At 35.8% G+C, this 21,663-nt stretch overlaps 1 pseudogene; it reads right to left on the bottom strand.

Moving 5' to 3' along the window:
- Positions 1 to 4,110: 4,110 nt before the first annotated feature.
- LOC107968850 (small ribosomal subunit protein eS10-like) lies at positions 4,111 to 16,024 on the bottom strand (annotated as a pseudogene).
- Between the last annotated feature and the right edge of the window lie 5,639 nt (positions 16,025 to 21,663).

Below are 21,663 nucleotides of genomic sequence, written 5' to 3'. Positions count from 1 at the left end.
CCCTCCCCACTCTTGTGCTCCGCTGTGTCTATTGTTCTCATCTTTATGTCCATGTGTACTCAATGTTTAGCTCCCACTTATAAGTGAAAACGTGTGGTATTTAGTTTTTTGTTCCTGCATTCGTTCGTTTAGGATAATGGCCTCCAGCTGCCTCCATGTTGCTGCAAAGGACATGATTTCAGTCTTTTAAATTGTTGCCTAGTATTCCATGGTGAATATATGTACCACATTTTCTTTATCCAATCTGGAGTTGATGCTGCCCCACTCTTAGTGTATCCTCTCGTCTCATCCCCTGGGGTCTCTGTTGCTTAGGGTAACTGTAATTGAGAGGGCGCACTTAATAATTAAGCAGGATGACAGGTGTAAACTGAGACTGGCTCAGACAAACTTTGCTCATTTATTCTTTTCTATTTGTCCTGTGCAGTTGCTTAAACTGGCTCTTCTTCCTTTGTGGTCTGGACCCTATTCTCAGGCCACATATGTCTTCTCACTTCCCATTCCCTGTGATGTGATTTGAAAATTGCCTCTAGGTGGAAACGCAGGGAATAATTAATGGCTCACCTAGATTATTTTCCCATACTCAGTATCACAACACTCACTTTCTGTTTTTCTCAATGTCTGAAAACACTTGTTTAATATATTTTGATGAGTTTCTACATGTTTTTTGTTGTAGGGCAATCTGTCTCTCTCTCTCTCTTTTTTCTGGAGTTAGGGTCTTGCTCTGTTACTCAGGCTAGAGTACAGTGGTAGAATCAAAGCTCACAGCAGCCTCGAACTCCTGGGCTCAAGAGAGCCCTCTGCTTCAGCAGAGGATAATATTTTGACATTTTAACATATGTATTTATTTCTTTCCTTACATTTTTCCTCTTTTCTCCTCCTTGTCTATGCAAGATATTCACACATTTCTCTTTGCCTCAGGGGAAGAATGTGGCAAGATAGAAAACAGAAATAGTTTCCCAGTCATTCTGTGTTATTTCCAGCAGCACTATCAGGGAGGGGACAAAAACCCAGAGACCTGCTGGACAACAGGTCATGGGTAGCCTTAGCAAAACACCCATACCTGTAATTGTGGCACAGAAATATCAGAAAGGATACTGTGTCTTAAAAGGCTGTGCAGAAAGTGATATGTTTATTTCAGGGATAATCAGTATGGCTTCACAAATGAGTGTCAGTGAGTATAAGGTTAGAATTCTACGGATTGGGGGCAGAAATCAGGAAGAACTAAAATTACATGTTTTCTACCATTGGACGAATGATGCTCAGAGTTAGAAATTATGTTAACTAATGGAAAATAAAGTGATATCCAACATATTGTCTAAGATTCACATGTATTACCTGTGGGATTTGTGTGGGATTACCAAGAATTATTTTACAGAACATGTCTATCTCCTGGATAAATCATAACCTCTAGCACTGGAGCCAGTACATTTTGAGACAATTGCTGTGACTGTGTGGGGACATTTATTTGAAGTCTGGAGATGGACTTAGAATTTAATACTGATTCCTGAAATTTCTGTGGACTATAGTAAACACAGTTTGCAAGATGACTATAGAATGATCGATAGCCCATAGTGGACATACGGTGGTTGGAAGATGAAAAAAACAGGATAAAACCAGTCTTGTTAGAATTTTCTGAGAAGATTAAATTCTGTTAGTTTCAGAAAAATAACTAGAAATGAAGGAAAGTGGAAAGTTACATAAATGGCCTGTATTTCAGACTGTACATTTCAACAATAGTAACAATAGTAACACAGCTATCACAGCAACATCAGCTTCTTGGTAAGAGATGGGCACGGGCCTGGAGAAATTTCCACTGAAAAATGTGAATCTGGCTCATAGGGAACAGTTTTGGGTAGGTGTAAAATCGTATTGCCTTATAGACCTTCAAAGAACTGAAGCTCATAAAGGAGAAACAGAAGTGAAGTTGGTTTCTCACCACCATGATCAAAAGAAACTTGACACAGTTAATGTCATGTTGGTGGTATAATTCTAGACCAAGTGAGGTAGTTAAAAAATGTGGTGGTTGAAATAGCCTACTGACTTTGCAGCCTTTGGGGAGCCAAGCAAAAGCAGCCTTCTATTGGGCCTGAGAGCTGGCTCTTAAGGCAAAGGAACCATCATGTCACCCACGCATGGAAAAGGAATAGATACACTTAGCTCTTTTCACTGATGATGTCACCATATACCTGGAAAACCCAAGCAACCTTATTTGGAAAAACAAATACTAGAATTTATAAGGGAATTTCAGCAGGTAAAAAAGATGAATATATGAAAATCAAAGCTATTTTTCCTGTTAACAATAACCAAGTAGAAATGTAAATGGGAAATAATAGTCTATTAATAGTCCATTAAAAAAAGACAAGAATTTTAAAGACTTAAGAATACCTTTCACAAGAATATTGTCGACCCATATGAAAAAGAGTATAGAGTCCTCTGAAAGACAATAAACATGTTCTGAATTTATGAAAAGCCATGCTATAGTCTTAGTTTAGAACATTTAATATAGTTAAATATTAATTATCTCTTCAAATTTGTAAATTAAATAAAATTCTAAGTAGTATTAAAATGACCCCAACATATAAAAAATAGTACAAATGGGGAGTCTGCCATAATAGATATTAAAACCCAGAGCCAATGTCATCAAAACATCATGGTAACAAAATAGAAGTTGACAAATAGAAGAATAGAGGAATAGAATAGAAAGCTAAGAAATAGATCTCAATATATATGGAAATTTATGTATGAGATGCTATTGCATATTACTGCAAAGAATAATTAATGGATGGACTTCCTATTCATGTAGAAAAAAACTAATTGGAACTTTGCCTCATAGAATAACCATAAATAAACTCCAGATGTATTAAAGACATGGAAGTTTTGAATATTTTTAATCAAAACAGAAATACAGAAACTATAAATAAAATATAGATATACTAACAAATAAAAAGTTCTTAAGGCAATAGATGGCATAAACCAACTATAGATTGGGAAAATATCTATATTACAAATGACAGATAGTGTTAGTTAATATTAATAATGAGCATAGTCACTCACAAATTTATAAGAATAAGTTCAACATTCAGATAATAAATGGGAAAAGACTATGAAAAGATAACTCATGAAGAAAAATTTAACATTGCCAACATAACAAAGATAACTATTCTCATTAGTAGTCACAGAAGAATCATGAGATATCCATTCTAACTTATCAAATTGATAACAATGAAGGAGGATAATATATTATTTTTTTAAACAGCTTTTTGAAAGCTTTTTGGCAAAAATCTCTTTACATGAAAAATTAATGGGCCCTTGAACTCAAAAATCCTACTTTGGGGAACATATTTTATTAAAACGAAAGCACCAGTGTTTGAGGATGTATGTACAAGATGATAGTTGCAGCCCTTTATGTATATATGTGTACATTTTGTAGTGGCCAAAAACTGAAAATAGACATTAATTAGGAATAGGTGCAGTTGCTTAAAGCAAAAACAGCACCCCAAAAAGGAGACTTAAACAAGTAAAAGTCTTAAACGAGACTTCTATTATCCTACAGAATAGAAGTCCAGACATAAGCACTCAAAGGCTAGCTTCCTGAGGTTAATAGGGACCCGGCTTTGTCGAGCTCATTGCTCTGTTACTTGTTGTTATGCCCCATGTTAAATGCTAAAGTGTGATCCATCACAAGAGTTTTCTGGGTAGCAGGATGGAGGAAGAAAAAAGGACACCGCCTTTATCCCCACTTTTAAAGTGAATTAACAGAAGTAGGATACATGAACACAAACCTTATTCTATTGTCTTGATAAGAAGCATTCATGCGACCACATCTACATGCCAGTGAGGCTGGGATAGCTAGCATTTAATCTGGTGAGAATACGCCTAACTAAAAATCAGATTTTGTTGCTAATGAATTTGATGAGGCAACTTGCAGTTTCTGTTACAGGCAAACCATGGAACAAGGGGCAGTCATTGAAAGAAATGAGTTAGATATATTAACTTTGACTTGAAAGAACTAGAACAACTTTACTAAGTTTTGAGAATCTGTAAACCAATTTATTTCTCTTACATTTTCTTTTGTTTATTCACAAAAATTATATATAATTAATATGCTTGTCTAAAAAAGTTCAAAAGACCACTTGAAAAGTTAAAACACAAAGAGATAAAAATATTGTGTTGGTTATTTGACAGTTTTTTTCTTTTCTTAGTGGTACATAAAATATTTGCATAATTACAATTGGTGACATCTTAGCATGATGAAATATGATACCACAATTTAAATTAATATGAAAGTATGATAAAACATTAAGACAATAGATACCATATGACTCTGATAATACCTCCGTTTACTTTCCTAAAATTTTACAAAATTTTTACTCTTGGTTATCTGTTGCGGGAAGTCAGGGACCCCAAACGGAGGGACCGGCTGAAGCCATGACAGAAGAATGTGGATTGTGAAGATTTTATGGACATTTATTATTTCCCCAAATTAATACTTTTGTAATTTGTTATGCCTGTCTTTACTGCAGTCTCTAAACATAAATTGTAAAGATTTCATGGACACTTATCACTTCCCCAATCAATATCCTTGTGATTTCCTATGCCTGTCTTTGCTTTAATCTCTTAATCCTGTCAGCCGAGAAGGATGTATATCGTCTCAGGACCCTGTAATAATTGCGTTAACTACACAAATTGTACAGCATGTGTGTTTGAGCAATATGAAACATGGGAACCCTGAAAAAAGAACAGGATAACAGCAATTGTTCAGAGAATAAGAGAGATAACCTTAAACTCTGACTGCCGGTGAGCCGGGCAGAACAGAGCCATATTTCTCTTCTTTCAAAAGCAAATGGGAGAAGTATTCCTGAATTCTTTTTCTCAGCATGGAACGTCCCTGAGAAAGAGAATGCGCACCTAGGGGTAGGTCTCCGAACTGGCCCCCCCGGGGCGTACCTGTCTCTTATGGTCGAGATTGCAGAGGTGAAATAAACTCCAGTCTCCCATAGCACTCCCAGGCTTATTAGGAAGAGGAAATTCCCGCCTAATAAATTTTGGTCAGACCGGTTGATCTCAAAACCCTGTCTCCTGATAAGATGTTATCAATGACAATGGTGCCTGAAACTTCATTAGCAATTTTAATTTCGCCTCCATCCTGTGGTCCTGTGATCTCGCCCTGCCTCCACTTGCCTTATGATATTCTATTACCCTGTTAAGTACTTGATGTCTGTCACCCACACCTATTCGTATACTCCCTCCCCTTTTGAAACTCCCTGATAAAAATTTGCTGGTTTTTGTGGCTTGTGGGGCATCACGGATCCTACCAATGTGTGATGTCTCCCCCGGATGCCCAGCTTTAAAATTTCTCTCTTTTGTACTCTGTCCCTTTATTTCTCAAGCCAGCCGACGCTTAGGAAAATAGAAATGAACCTACATGATTATTGGGGCAGGTCCCCCAATAGTTATCACCTCAAAAGAACAGGTAAAATATATATTTTTTCCTTTGGAGACAGAGTCTCACTCTGTCCCCCAGGCTGGAGTACAATGGTGCAGTCTCGGCTCACTGCAACTTCTGTCTCCTAGGTTCAAGGTTCAAGCGATTCTCCTGTCTCAGCCCCCCAAGTAGCTGGGATTACAGGCGCCCGCTACCATGCCTGGCTAATTTTTGTATTTTTTTTCATAAAGATGGTGTTTGGCTATGTTGGCCAGGCTGGTCTTGAACTCCTGACCTCAGGTGATCTGCCCACCTTGGCCTCCCAAAGTGCTGAGATTACAGGCGTGAGTCGCGGTGCTTGGCCGATAAGTAAAATCTTAATGCATGGCTTTGTGCTACCACAGCACATCTTCCTGACTTCTGGTATCTAACACCCTGGAGACCATTTTTTGGGCTCTACTCCTCACCCTCCTGGAATCTATTAATTCTTTGTTAGCTCCCCTGATCAGTGTGCTGGCTCTCTTGCTCCAGAATCTATTAATCAATTGCAGGTCATTCAAGGGCTTTTCAAAATGGAGGAAAAATAGTTTATTTTGTAGAGATACCATTTTCTCTTTTCTTTTCCAAATTATTGGAATCTAGGTGAAGAAATGCTTCATCTAAAACGCAGGGTCGTGGATGCTATGAATTGGTTTGCTGAAACTGGAAAGGCAAAAGCACATTTCTCAGACTACTTTTCATTTTCAGTTTTGGATGTATATTTGGTTTTAACATTTAGATGCAGTCTTGGGACATTTTTAGGCAGGCTTTTAACTACAAATGCACTTTTCTTTAGCAGATATAGAGTTATTTAACAACTCTGATTAAATGAATAAACACCTTGAAAAATACAGACTACCAAAGTTCACTCAAAAAGAAACAGATGGCCAGGCGTGGTGGCTCACGACTGTAATCCCAACACTTTGGGAGGCCAAGGCGGGTGGATCACGAGGTCAGGAGTTCAAGACCAGCCTGACCAAGATGGTGAAACCCTGTCTCTACTAAAAATATAAAAATTAGCTGGGCACAGTGGCTGGCGTCTGTAGTCCCAGCTACTCGGGAGGCTGAGGCAGGAGAATCGCTTGGACCTGGGGGGTGGAGGTTGCAATGAGCCAAGATCGCACCACTGCATTCCAGCCTGAGTGACAAAGTGGGACTCTGTCTCAAAAAAAAAAAAAAAAAAAAAAAGAAATAGATAATCTGAATAACTTTTTCTGATATTGATAATTTCTATTGTTCCTCTTTCTCCACAGATTAATCAGGCTAGAGGTTTGTTGGTTTTATTAATCTTTTCATTGATTTCTTTCTTCTGTTTAATTTGGGTTTAGTTTGTTCTTTTCCCCCTAGCTTTTAAAGATAAAAGCTGAAGCTGTTGATTTGACATCTTTATCCATTTCTTTAAAAAACAATTAATAGCTAGTTTAATTAGTGACACAAAGAAAATAAATTGTGCCTCTTCAGCAGATAAGTCCTGATGACAAAAATCATGTAACATACATATGATTAAAAATTCAAACAAATGCTGACAGAAAAGAAAATTAGTATCCCTTCCTCTCCGCTTCCCATTGTCCCTCTCATAAAGAATAACCTCTCCTATTTACTTTTTAAAAAATTCTTAAGTTGATACATAATAATTGTATGTATTTATGGGGTGTATGAGATATTTTGATACATGTATACATGTGTAATGTCAAATCAGAGTGTTTAATATACCCATCGCCTCAAACATTTACCATTTCTTTGTGCTTGGTAACATTTCAAATCTTTTCTTCCAGCTATTTTGAAATATACAATATGTTAACTATAGTTACCCTGCTATAGTATTGAACACCAAACTTATTCCTTCTATCTAACTGTATGTTTGTATGCATTAATGTGGCCACACCACATTTTCTTTATTCATTTATCCATTGATGGACTTAGATTGATTCCATATCTTGGCTATTGTGACTAGTGCTATTGTTTTCCATAATAGCTATACTAATTTACATTCCCATCAACAATGTATAAGAGTTCCATTTTCTACACAACTTCGCCAGCATTCGTTATGGTTTTTTTTTTTTTTTTTTGATAGTAGTCATTTTAACTGGAGTAAGGTGATATCTCATTGTGGTTTTGATTTGCATTTCCTTGATGGCTAGTGATGTTGAACATTTTTTGATATACCTGTTGGTCATTTGTTTGTCTTCTTTTGGGAAATTTCTATTCGTATCCTGTGCCGAGTTTTTAATGAGATTTTTTTTTTTTAATTTTTTTGGCTGTAAGTTTGTTTAATGCGAAATAATCCTCTCCAACTTTACTGAGGTGGCTGACCACCTCCACAACCAAATCTGCCTCTAAACTGGAATTCCGTCTCTGACCCAGCCCCAGCCTCAGCCTCAGCCTTCCTGTCGGCATCAGGGGGCACAGCAATCTGCCTGTAGGTATCTCTGTCGGCTTCCCCTCTTGTGAGTCTTGCAGGTCGCTCACCCTTCAGACCTTTAGGCTGAGGCCTGCCAGTCTCAGAATGGCTGCGGCTTAGGGTGGCAGGCACAATCTCTGGGGCATATGAAGGTAATCACGGAGATACGGGATGCCCTCATTGGTAAGGTAGCAGTAGAAATGTCTCCAGGCAAACTGTTCCTTCACTTAGCCTTGGGACTTGAGAGGCTGCATGGCCTTCATGATATGAAGGTTGGGCACATTCTTGTCTGCCAGCTCCAGGTGCTTAGGCATGTGGACATCCTTCTTGGTCACCATGACTCTCTCCTTAAAAAGGAGTTCATAAATGGGAATCCAGTTCTTCTTAGGCATCAACATCTTGGCGGCTGCAGGGTCGGGGTCTGGGGCTGGAAAGCCGCCCTCCCTTCCTTCCTTCCTTCCTTTTGCTGTTGTTTGAATTTCTTGTATTTTGTGGATACTAGGCCCTTACCAAATGAATAATTTGGAAATATTTTCTCCCATTCTGCAGATTGTCACTTCACTCTGTTGATTGTTTCCTTTGCTGAGCGAATAAAGCTTTTTAGTTTAAGATAGTCCCACTTGTCTATTTTTGTTTTTGTTGCCTGTGCTTTTGGGGTCTTAGCCATAAAATCTTTGCCTAAACAATGTCCTGAAGCATTTCCCCTGTGTTTTCTTCTGGTGGTTTTATAGTTTCAGGTCTTCCATTTAAGTCTTTATTCTGTTTTGATTTGATTTTTGTATATGGTGAGAGATAGGAATCTAGTCTTATTCTTCGGCTTGTGGATAGCAAGTTTTCACAGCACCATATTTTATTTTATTTTAGTGCATCATACTGTACTTGATTTATTGACATTAGTTAGTGATTTATTGGACAAAGGCCAAACCTTTTGTTTCTTATTAAGCACCTTCCACGGTACAAACTGTCATGAATAATATCTGTACAACTTAACAGTCTCAGTAGCTGCTCAGATACAAATTGATTTCAAACAGATAACTGGCAAACATAATTAAAGTCACAGTTAGACTACCCAAGTGCTATAAAACATTAATATATCAGTAATTTACAGTGTTCAATTATGGTTGGTAAAATTAAGTAGGAGTATGGCTGGGAATTATTATTATAATCCCAGAAAGTCAGAAGTTTTTAGACACCAAAGCATCCTGCTATAAATTAGTAGGCACAATTTAAAGGTTGTATGCATATTCAAAGGCCATGATCTCTCGAGGATCTTGTACATTAAACATGCAAAACAACAAAAAATATATTCATTCAGAAAGAATTTCCTTCTCCCCTCCCCCATTACTTCCCCTGGGCTCTCCTAACCTATTTGATATTAAAGCTGTAAGATAAGGCATGAATAAAGTTAAATGACTTTCACATCCACCTTAGAAATGAAGGCTTAGTTTTTATGCTTTGAGACTCAACTTTTCAAAAGCAGAAATTAACTTAGTAAAATGTGAGAGGAAAAGATGTACTTTTAAAATAAGGAAAATAAAAAATGAAAAAGCAAAGCCAATCCAACAACCAAATCACATACACACACATTGATCCCACACTGTTTTCAATGCAAAGGACAAAGTAGAGCCCAAGGACCTTCCAAATAGTAGTAGAGCCAGCTCCATTTATTGAACAGCGTGTCCTGTCCCTAATGTATGTTCTTGTGCCTTTGTCAAAAATCGGTTGGCTGTAAATGTGGACTTATTTCTAGTTTCTCTCTCCTGGTCCGTGTGTCTGTTTTTATACAAATACGAGGACGTTTGCTTCCTATGGCTTTGTAGTATATTTTGAAGTCAGGTGGCGTGACGGGCCTCCAACTTTGTTCTGTCTGCTCAGTATTGCTTTGGCTATTTGGGGTCTTTTGTGGTTCCACACAAATTTTAGGATTGTTTTCTCTATTTCTGTGAAGACTGTCATTGGCATTTTGATAGCAGTTACATTGAATCTATATTTTGCTTTGGGTAGTATGGATATTTTAACAATATAATTCTTCCATTCCTTGCAGATGGGATGTTTTTTCCATTTGTTTGTGTCATCTTCAATTTCTTTCAATAATGTTTTGCAGTTTTCCTTAGATATCTTTCACTCCCCTGGTTAAATTCATTCCTAGGTATTTTTTTTTTTTTGTAGCTATTATAAATGGGATTGCTTTCTTGATTTCTTTTTCAGCTACCTTGTTGTTGGTATATAGAAATGCTTCTGACTTTTGCATGTTGACTGATTTTGTATCTTGCAACTTTACTGTGTTGATCAGTTCTGAGAATTTTTGGTGGAGTCTTTACATTTTTCTAGATATAAGATCATGTAATCTTCAAAAAGGGGGCAATTAGACTTCCTGTTTTCTAATTCGGAAAACCTTTATTTCTTTCTCTTGCCCGATTGCTTTAGACAGAACTTCTAGCACTGTGTTGAGTAGGAGTGGTGAAAGAGAGCATATTTGTTTTGTTCCAGTTCTTGGAAGAAAGGCATTCAGCTTCTCCCCGTTCGGTATAATGTTAGCTGTGGGTTTGTCATATATGGCCTTTGTTATGTGGAAATATGTTCCTTCTATGCCTAATTTGTTGCCAGTATTTATTATGAAGGGATATTGAATTTTATCAAATGCTTTTTCTGCATCTATGGAGATGATCATATGATTTTTTTGTTTTTTATTCTGTTGATGTGATGTATCACATTTATTGATTAGCATATGTTTTATGCAGCAGGAGCTCCTGGGCTCATGACAGAATGATGGAATTTTAGATCACATGGAATTTTAAACATAATTACATTTTATAATCCTTTCAACCTAGAAGGAGATAATAATGAGAAAGATTAGATCAGTTATGAACAAAATAAAGAAACCATAATTTTCTTTGCAATTTGGCTATGATTTAAACACAATATACAATTTTCTGTGTAGCGTGTGAAAGGATGTGGAACACATTTGCTCCTATGGTAACATAAAAAAACCCCCACCCCTCAGATGTTATAAAACTCTTACTCATTTATGAAACTACTGAAGAATGGTAGTTGCAAGAAAAGTCCAGAAGGACCAATTTTCAGAGAGGGGAGCCCTTTGTGAGTGACCGTTAAGCAGTGGCAGTTTGTGGAGGCAAAGGCAGAGAAGAAAGCCTGCCAAAGACTGAGATAGATGAGCTATTGGCACTTTGGTGGCCAGGCAGGGACATTGGAGTCTAGAAGACTCCCAAATGCAGCAATAATATACTTAACTCAGAAATGCTTTCTGGCGTCCCATTCCCATTTTACTAAGAATAGGGTGGGGCTAAAAAGCAGAAACGGCCGGGCGCGGTGGCTCACGCCTGTAATCCCAGCATTTTGGGAGGCCGAGGCGGGCGGATCACGAGGTCAGGAGATCAAGACCATCCTGGCTAACACGGTGAAACCCCATCTCTACTAAAAATCCAAAAAAAAAAAAAAAAAAAAAAAAAAAATTAGCCAGGCGTGGTGGTGGGCGCCTGTAGTCCCAGCTACTGGGGAGGCTGAGGCAGGAGAATGGTGTGAACCCGGGAGGCGGAGCTTGCAGTGAGCCCACACCGCGCCACTGCACACTCTAGCCTGGGTGACAGAGTGAGACTCCGTCTCAAAAAAAAAAAAAAAAAAAAGAAAAAAAAAGAAAAAAGCAGAAACAACTTTCTAGTCTTACGTATTCTTGTGGTGCCTGGCAACAGAGTTCTGCTCCTACTGATTCAAAAGGCAAAACGCAGGTCCAAGACACACTAGGCTCCAGGATTGAACATTGATAAGATCAAAGACATTAGGATTTGGAGGCCGGGCGCAGTGGCTCATGCCTGTAATCCCAGCACTTAGGGAGGCGAGGTGGGCAGATAACAAGGTCAGGAGTTCGAGACCAGCCTCACCAATATGGTGAAACCCCATCTCTACTAAAAAATACAAAAATTACCCGGGCATGGTAGCGGGCACCTGTAATCCCAGATATTCAGGAGGCTGAGGCAGGAGAATCACTTGAACCTGGGAGGCGGAGGTTGTAGTGAGCCGGGATCGCACCATTGCACTCCAGTCTGGGCAATAAGAGCGAAACTCCGTCTAAAAAAAAAAAGAAAAGTAAAAAGAAATTAGGCTTTGGTAGAATCAGCTGTGGCATCAGGAGGAAAGCCTAACCAGTGATGAATTCAATCTTAAAAATTGCTGCTTAGTTCAAGATTAACCTGATACTCAGTGAAATATGAATAATCACTTTCCTACTTTGGCAGCCACACATAGAAGAGATTGCGCATGCCTGGAAATAAAAACAAAGCAAAAGAGTTGCATAACTCACTCTTCACTGTTATCCATGTACTACGTTCAGTATACCATAAAACATGACCACAGATGTAAATACTGTGTTCAGTATGACATAAAACATGACCACAGATGTAAAAAAAAAGGGACCCATAAGAAAATCAACAAATCAAAAGAAACAAATTCACAGATAACCCAGACATTGGAACTGACAGAAAAGGATTTTAAAAACTAGTATTATAAATATATTTGGGAAATTATAAGTAAAAGATGAAATGAATGGATGAATATATGAAGAATCTTGTAAAATAAATAAAAATTAGAAAAGAAACTCATAGAATGAATTCTGAAAAACAAAAACATACCTGGTGGCCTTAACAGCAGAACAAGCAATGCAGAAGGAAGAGTCAGTTGTCTTGAAGAAAGGTCAATAGAAATCATCCAAGATAAGACATAGAGAAAAAATACTGAAATATTTATAAATCTATACAGTGTCTACAACTTTTTAAAATAATAATTAGACTCGGGCAGAAATCATCTTTTAAGAAATAATGACCAAATTTTCCCCAAATTGAAAAATATTAATCTATAAGTTCAGAAATCCTAGTGAATTTCAAACAGAATAAATACAAAGAAACTATGCCATGGCATGTCATAGTCAAACTGCTGACAGAGCAAAGCATAGAGAAACTTTTCAGCATAGATAAGCTGCTGAAAACCAATGATAAGATAATTTTAAAAACAACCATGAAAAAAGACAGCACATCCAGGGGAACAATGGGAAGAATGGCAATTGACTTCTTATTAGAAATGGAAGCCAGAGAAGAGGGAATAAAACACATCTTTAAATTACTAAGAACAAACAAGCAAGAAGAAACAACCCATCAACTTAGAATTCTACTTGCAGCAAAAATATCCTTTACAAATAAAAGTGAAATAAAGACATTTTGAAAATGAAAATGAAAGTGCAGGGAATTTGTTGCCTGTAGACCTACTAAGAAATGCTAAAAGAAGTCTGTCAAGATGAAGAGATATAATACAAGTTATAAACTCAGATATAAAAGAAGGATGGAAAAGAACTGAAAATAGTAACTAAGTAGAATACTTTATAATAATAAATTAATCGTTCACAAAGAAGAAATAAAAATTATAAATGGCAATGCACTTAATAATAACAACTCAAAATTAATGATAAAAAGATTAATAAAAACAAAGTAAAAATTAAATCACAAACATGGTTGGAGATTTTTAACACACCTTCTTTCAGCAACTGATAAACTGAACAAAAATCAATAAAGATATAGAAGGTTTGAACAATACTACCAATCAATATGGCCTGATATACACCTATTGAACATTACATCTAATAACTTCTGAATATATGTGTTCTTTTCCTGCACACATAGTACATTTACCATGGTAGACCACATGCTGAGCCATAAAAAAGTCTAAATAAACATGAAAGGACTGAAATCACTGAGTATGTTCTCTGATCACAATGGAATTGAATTTAGAATCAATAACAATAAGAAATCTAAAAAATACCCAAATATTTAAAAATTAAGCAACACAATTCTAAATATTTCATGGATTAGTAAAGAATTCAAAAAAGAAATTAGAAAACATTTTTAAATAAATGATAATAAAGACACAACATATCGAATTATGTGAGATACTTTAAACGTGGTGAAAACAGGAACTTCAGAGCTTCAAATATTAATGTTATAGAACAACAAGAAGGAATGTTTAATATCAGTGAGCTAACTTCCACCTTAAAAAGCAAGAACAAAAAGAGCAAAGTAAACCCAACATAAATAGGAGATAATAATAAAGATAAAGAAGAAATCAATAAAACAGAAAACAAACAATAGAGAAAATAAATAGTGCCAAATGTTTAGTTTTGAGATTAATAAAATTGATAGCTTCCTGGCAAGAATGATCAAGAAAAAAGAGAAAAATAACAAATTACCAGTATTAACAATAAAAAAGAATATTATAACAAATCTTACTATTAAAGAGATAAGTTGAAAATTTAATGAAAAAATTTATACCAATATATTTGAAAATGTACTTTTAAATGAAAAAAATCCTTAATGAACTCAATTTACTGAAAGTGAGACAGAAAGACAGAACGTTTGAATAGCTCTATGATGATAATTTGTCATTAAAATAAATAGTAAATAATAAGTACGATAAAGCAAAAATAAAATAATAAATAAAAAATATTAACATATTTTGTTTTAAAAACCCCTCATAAAGAAAAAGCATCACCCAGAAGGCTTAGTGAATTCTATCAAACATTTAAAGAAGAAAAAATATCAATCTTACTTAAAATCTTACTTTAGGAAGATAGCATATTCCTAATACTGAAACTTTATAAACAAATTAGAAGAAAAGAAAATTCAGAATAATATTACTCATAAAGTTAGACACAAACATCTTTAAATAGTTTAATAAAATCTAGCAATATATAAAAGTTTATTAAATCATAATTATGTGGGGTTTATCACAGAAAATAAATATTGTCTTAATATTTGAAAATTAAAGTGTAATTAATCTCAATAATTTGCCGATACTTTATTCCTATATTCTCCTATATTTTGTTCCTATATAATTCCTATATTCAAAATATTGGAGAATGTAGAGAATTATAGAAAAATAATCATGTGTTTATTTGAACAAACAGAAGTTTCGAAACATTCAACATCTGTTTATGACAAAAAGCTACTAGTAAATTAGAAATAAAAAGGAATTTCCTCAATTTGACAAAAAGCAACAGCAAAAAGTTATAGCTAACATAATACTTAATGGTGATATTGTATACTTTTCTTATGTTGGGAACAAGGCAAGAATGTCTGTGCTCTGCATATCTATTCAGCACTGTACTGGATGTCCCAATCTCATTAGTTAAGAATTAATTAGGCAAAGGCAAGAAGTTAAAGTCATAAACTGGAAAATAATAAGTCTACTACATTTATTTGTAGGTGACATAATCATTGTCTATACAACAAAGAACATTTAATTCCATTCTATGCTTTTTACTCAGTCCCTAGCCTGCATAATTAGTATACAATTTGCAAAGTTGGTAAGAGAACCAAATTAGCAATATGGTAATCAAATTCAGGACAAAGGACAATCATAGAAATTTGATTAGAAATGCATTAATGTGTTAACAAGCTACCTTTGCTCTATCTAAAACTTTAAATAACTATGAATAGCAGCAAAACCAACACAAACTATGATTTATAATGGATTATAATGGATAAAATGTCATATAGAAACATTGAAATCAATTTGGAAATCTGGAAAAATTGAATTTTTAAGAAATAATGGGTACAAAAGAAAACTCACAAATGCAAACCCTTTGTATAGGTGAAATTCGTATTTGATTCACCAATTAGTGTTTTTATTTCCACCATGAATAATTTTTTTCATATGAAAAAGACTTGATGCTAATGAATATACTTTTAATACAACAAAGATAAAATGAGAAAAACATTATTTAACTTTGGTTTTATAATAATTAACTTGGCTTAATGGAATTCATTTGGTATACTTTAATTTGGAGATTTAAGTAAACAGTGACTCCAGGAGGCTAGAGAAATTAGGATTTTTAGATTACAGATGCAATATGGAGATCTCATTTAACAATGACGGTAACTTTGAGATAAAATACGGGGGAAGTAGCCCAGAGGCAGCTAAAATCCTCCATATACAGTGAGGTCTTATCTACAAAGCTCCCCACATCAAGGTAGTTTACTTACAAGTACCAAATTGAGTTTGTCTGCTCTTCTGAAAGTGGTGAGTTAAGATAAGGGTCCCAACAGATGAACAGCTGTTACTGCAGGTGAGTGTTCTACATCAGGCACGGGATTTTCAACTCATAATGGAGTGACGTTGAACCACATACAATATTATGAGGATTTTCCCTTGAAACCATTAAAGAGCTGTAACATGATGCTTGTGAATGTCACCACTAGGTGGCACTGAAAGTTAAACAGTTACTGAACAGGCTGTGGAATATTGAAGTTTTCCTATGGAAAAAAATTTGATTTTTTATTTTGTGTCTATATATTCTTCATTTGACCTTAAAACATAGTAGTAGCAGACATCTCTTGTACCGTGCCTTACACCTCAGCCCATTTGTTTTCCTCCAGCTCTTGGTGAGGCTCTTGGTTACAGAACCTCAGCTCAGCTCACTGCATATCCCCTGCTTTTTTGCACGAAGTCTTTATTCCCAATGTGGTTGGGACACCTGTGAGAAGCTACTTAGCATTTATGAATGCTCAAAACTGCAAGTGTGGGGGAATTAAGACCCAATGGGCAATCCGTGACTATTAGGGGATGGGAGTCAGGGCTTTGTGTTCCTCTCATACCCCTCAGGTGGACAATTCTGAGGCAAGATCTTCATTGCTCATCAGAGGATTCCGGTGAGGTCAGATCCAGTTTTCCATAGTGGCGACCAGCTTGATAGCACCACTGTATTGACTTTCTCTCCTTTCTTGTTTTACTCTTTCCAATATATTAGCCTTAGTATCTGGTAACATGCCCCAAAGTAAAGTCATTTATAAAGCTCCCCACGTTAATATAGTTTACTTTGGCTTCCTCTCCTTTCCTGTTTTAGAGTTGGTTTCCTGTAAGAAACCCAAGCATAACCTACTACCCTGATAAAGAACATTTTCAGCACCCAGAACTCTCCTTCATGGCTCCTCTTCCCATTCAACGCTCTTTAAAAGAGAACTAATAATCTATTAGTTCTATTTTTGAACTTCACATTACAGGAATCCTGGCCAGTACTATTTTTTGTTTGCCTTCGTAATTTCTTTTTTCTTTTCTTTTTTTTTGAGACAGGGTCTCGCTCGGTGCAGTGGTGTGATCTTGGCTCACTTCAGCCTCAACCTCCCGAGTAGCTGGGATTACAGGTGGGTGCCACCATACCCGGCTAATTTTTGTATTTTCAGTAGAGATGGGGTTTCACCATGTTGGACAGGCTGGTTCTTGAAATCCTGACCTCAGGTGATCCACCCGCCTTGGCCACCCAAAGTGCTTGGATTACAGGCGTGAGCCACTGTGCTCAGCCTCTTTTTTTTTTTTTTTTTTAGATGAAGTCTTGCTCTGTCGCCCAGGCTGAAGCATAGTGACACAATCTCAGCTCACTACAACCTCTGCCTCCCAGGTTCAAGTGATTCTCCTGCCTCAGCCTTCTGAGTAGCTGGAATTACAGACACCTGCCACCACGCCCAGCTAATTTTTGTATTATTAGTAGAGACCGGGTTTTTCCATGTTGGCCAGGCGATCTCAAACTCTTGCCCTCAAGTGATCCGCCTGCCTCTGCCTCCCAAAGTGCTGGGATTCCAGGTGTGAGCCTCCTGTTTCATTTTTTATTTTATTTATTTGAGTCTTCTTTCTTGCTCTCTCTCTCTTTTTTTTTACTTAGTATATCTAAGGGTTTGTCAATTTTGTTTAGCTTTCCAAAAAATCAACTCTTAGTTTAGTTGACCTTGTCTGTTGTTTTTCTAGGTGTTACTTGGATTTTTGTTATGTCTTTCCTTCTGCTAACTTTGGGCTTATTTTGTTCTTCTTTTTCCAGTTTCCTTGAGGTGTAGCGTTAGGTTGTTGATTTTAGATCTTTCTTCTTTTTGGATGCAGGAATTTATTCCTTTAAACCTCCTTCTTAGAACTCTGTTTTGCTGCATCCTATACATTTTGGTATGTTATGTTGCCATTTCCATTTGCCTCAAGATATTTTTAAATTTTCTTCTTAATTTCTTCTTTGACTCAATATTCAGGAGCATAATGTTTAATTTCCACATATTTGTTAATTTTCCATAATTTATTCCGTTATTGCTTTCTAGTTTTATTCTGTTGTAGCCAAAAAGATAATTGCTATAATTTCAATCTTCTTAAATTTATTAAGACTTCTTTTGTGGCCTGGCATATAATCTATTCTGGAGAATTTTCTATATGTATTTGAAAATAATATGTATTTCGTTGCTGTTGGGGGGAATGTTCTATATAGTTCTGCTAGGTCTATTTGGTCTAAAGTGTAGTTCAAGTCCAGTGTTTCTTATTATTGTTTTATGTCTGGATGGTATGGCTATTGTTGAAAGTGGGTTATTGAAATCTTCCACTACTATTGTGTTGCAGTCTGTGTCTCCTTTTAAATCTATTAATGTTTGCTTTATATATTTAGTTGCTCCAATGTTGGGTGCATATATATTTACAATTGTTATATCCTTAAGGTGAATCGATCCCTTTATCACTCTATAATGACCTTCTTTGTCTCTCTTCATAGTTTTTTTTTAACCTAAGGTCTATTTTGGCCGAAATAAGTATAGCTACTTATGCTCTCCTGTGATTTCCATTTGCATGGAATATCTTTTTTCATCCCTTTACTTTCAGTCTATAAGTGTCCTTTAAGGTGAAGCAAATCCCTTCTAGGAAACATATTGTTGGGTAGTTTTTTTTTTTTTTTAATCCACTAAGCCAGTCTATATGTTTTAAATGGGAAATTGGATCTACTTACATTCAAAGTTATTATTGGTAGGTTAAGACTTATTGCTGCCATTTTGTTAATGGTTTTCTGGTTGGTTGTAATGTCTAGCAATTTGAGATTGGATGCTAAACATTATGAATTTTGTATTGTTAAGCTCAAGATTTTGTTTTCTTATTTTAAAGTGTTGGACTTTGTTATGGCATGCTGTTAAATTATTTAAGGATCAGATTGAGCTTTACAAGGCTCGTTTTGAAGCTTTATTAGGGTAGGTGTAAAATAGTCTATTTTGAGGCTATGTCATCATATTACAAGTCATTATGATCTTGGAGTTATTATTGAATGCCCTGGCTATTCCATTAAGACTCCCCACTCTAATTATTCAGAATTCAAAAATTTTCCTACTCTGTGTGAGCTCAGGGGATTTTGATTTTACAGCTCATGAAACCTTAGTCATTCTTTGCCATGCCTTGTGAACTTTTGTAGTATGTGTGGACAGCTTTGTATTTGTCAACAGACTCAAGGGAAGTCCTATGCAGTCTTTGTGTACCTAAGTGCCCCTTTTCTAGTACATTGTTTTACAAATTACAGCCACCACAGCCTCCCCAAACTCCCTCTCTATCTCCTTAACTCAGCATGCATGTCATGCTCTCTTTGAGACTCTTTGTCCTCCAACATAGTAGTCTGGAAAGTGCATCTGTGCATTGAACTACAGCTGTCACATGGCTGATTTTGTTTGTTTCTATTTGCTAATGGATCATGGTTAATATCTGAAAACAGTTGTTTCATATTTTTTGTCATTTCCTAGTTGTTTATAGTGGGAAGTTAAGTCCAGGTCTAATTAGTTCATCATGGCTGTAAGCAGAATTCTGCATAAACTTTACAGGAGTAATTGGTGGCCAAAAAATCCTTTCTTTTTAAAAGCAACTATTTTTATCTTTTCTGTAGCTTTTAAATTCTCCTTTTTCTTAGCCATGTGATACTAAACTCTTGTGGTTTGAGTCTTTAAAGAGATATATATTTTGTCCTCTCAATTAAGGGGAAATATGCCATTGGGCTTTATGATGGCTTCAGTGATTGTTGTGCTCATGCATCCAAAGAAACGTGAATTTCTCATCCCTATCCAATGATGGGTATTTATATACAGGTACCTGCTGCTTCATTGTGGATGAAGACTGGAATTCATATGTGAAAAGGAAAGCGAATGAAAAAGGTAGAAAGAGGGAGAGGGAGAGAGATGGTTTAATGGAAGAATTCGGAATTTGTGTGACCAAACATATTGAACTTTGGTTCTTGACCTTTCATATGGGAATTTGTCAGTAGAGTGGAGGCAAAGAAAAGAAAGAGAAATCTGCTGTACTAGCTAAGACATATATTCCATTAAGAATAGAGTTTTGGTCCTTGTAAATTCACACATTTTTATATTCTCATATATTTTCATTTTGTTTTTCCTTTCTAGTTTTTCTGTAACTCTCATCAAATATCCTCAAATTTTATCTTACTTTATTTCAATAGTTTTTGGGTAATAGGTGGTTTTTGGTTACATGAATAAATTCTTTAATGGTGATTTCTGAGATTTTGGTGCACTTGTCACCTGAACAGTGTACACTGTACTCGTTATGTAGTCTTTTATCTCTCAGCCTGTTCCCACCCTTCCCCTCAAGTTCCCAAAGTCCATCATATCATTCTTATGCCTTTGCATCCTCATAGCTTAGCTCCCACTTATAAGTGAGAACACACAATATTTGGTTTTTCATTCCTGAGTTACTTCGCTTAGAATAATGGTCTCCAACTCCATCAAGGTTCGTGCAAAGGCCATTATATCATTTCATTTTATGGCTGAGTAGTACTCCATGGTGCATATATACCACATTTTCTTTATCTACTTGTTGGTTGATGGGTATTTAGGTTGATTCCATGTTTTTTCAATTGAGAATTGTGCTGCTATAAACCTGTTCATGTATGTGTCTTTTTTCTATAATGACTTCTTTCCTTTGGGCAGATACCCAGTAGTGGGATTGCTGGATTGAATGGTGTTTCTACTTTTAGTTATTTAAGAAATCTCCATACTGTTTTCCAATAGTGGTTGTACTAATTTACATTTCCACCAGCAGTGTAAAAGTGTACCGTTTTCAACACATCCATGCTGACATCTAATATTTTTTTATTTTAAAATTATGGCCATTCTTGCAGGAGTAAGGTGGTATCTTATTACGGTTTTAATTTGCATTTCCCTGATCATTGGTGATGTTGAGTATTTTTTCATATGTTTATTGGCTGTTTTTATATCTTCTTCTGATAATTGTCTATTCATGTCCATTGCCCACTTTTTGATGGGATTATTTGTTTTCTTTCTTGCTGATTTGTTTGCATTCCTTGTAGATTCTGGGTATTAGTCCTTTGTCAGCTGCATAATCTATGAATATTTTCTCCCACTTTGTGGGTTGTCTGTTTACTCTGCTGATTATTTCTTTTGTTGTGCAGAAGCTTTTTAGCTTAATTATATCCCTTCTATTTATTATTGTTTTTGTTGCATTTGATTTTAGCTTCTTAGTCATGAATTCTTTGCTTAAGCCAATGTCTGATTTTATCTTTTAGAGTTTTTCTGATTTTATCTTATAGAGTTTTTATGTTTTCAGGTCTTCTATTTAAGTCTTTGATCTGTCTTGAGTTGATTTTTATATAAGGTGAGAGATGAGGATCCAATTTTATTCTTCTACATGTGTCTTGCCAGTTATCTTAGCACCATTTCTTTAATAGGATGTCCTTTCCCTACTTTATGGTTTTGTATGCTTTGTCAAAGATCAGTTGGTAGTAAGTATTTGGCTTTATTTCTGGGTTCTCTATTTTGTGCCATTGGTCTACATGCCTATTTTTATACTGATACCATGCTTTTTTGGTAACTATAGTTATAGTATTGTAGTGTAATTTGAAGTCAGGTAATGTTATGGCCCCAAATTTGTTCTTTTTGCTTAGTATTGCTTTGGCTATGCAGGCTCATTTTTAGTTCCATATGAATTTTAG

The sequence above is a fragment of the Pan troglodytes genome, chromosome 1 (assembly GCF_028858775.2).
Source record: "Pan troglodytes isolate AG18354 chromosome 1, NHGRI_mPanTro3-v2.0_pri, whole genome shotgun sequence".
NCBI lineage: Eukaryota > Metazoa > Chordata > Mammalia > Primates > Hominidae > Pan > Pan troglodytes.
This window is presented reverse-complemented; position numbering and strand designations above follow the sequence as displayed.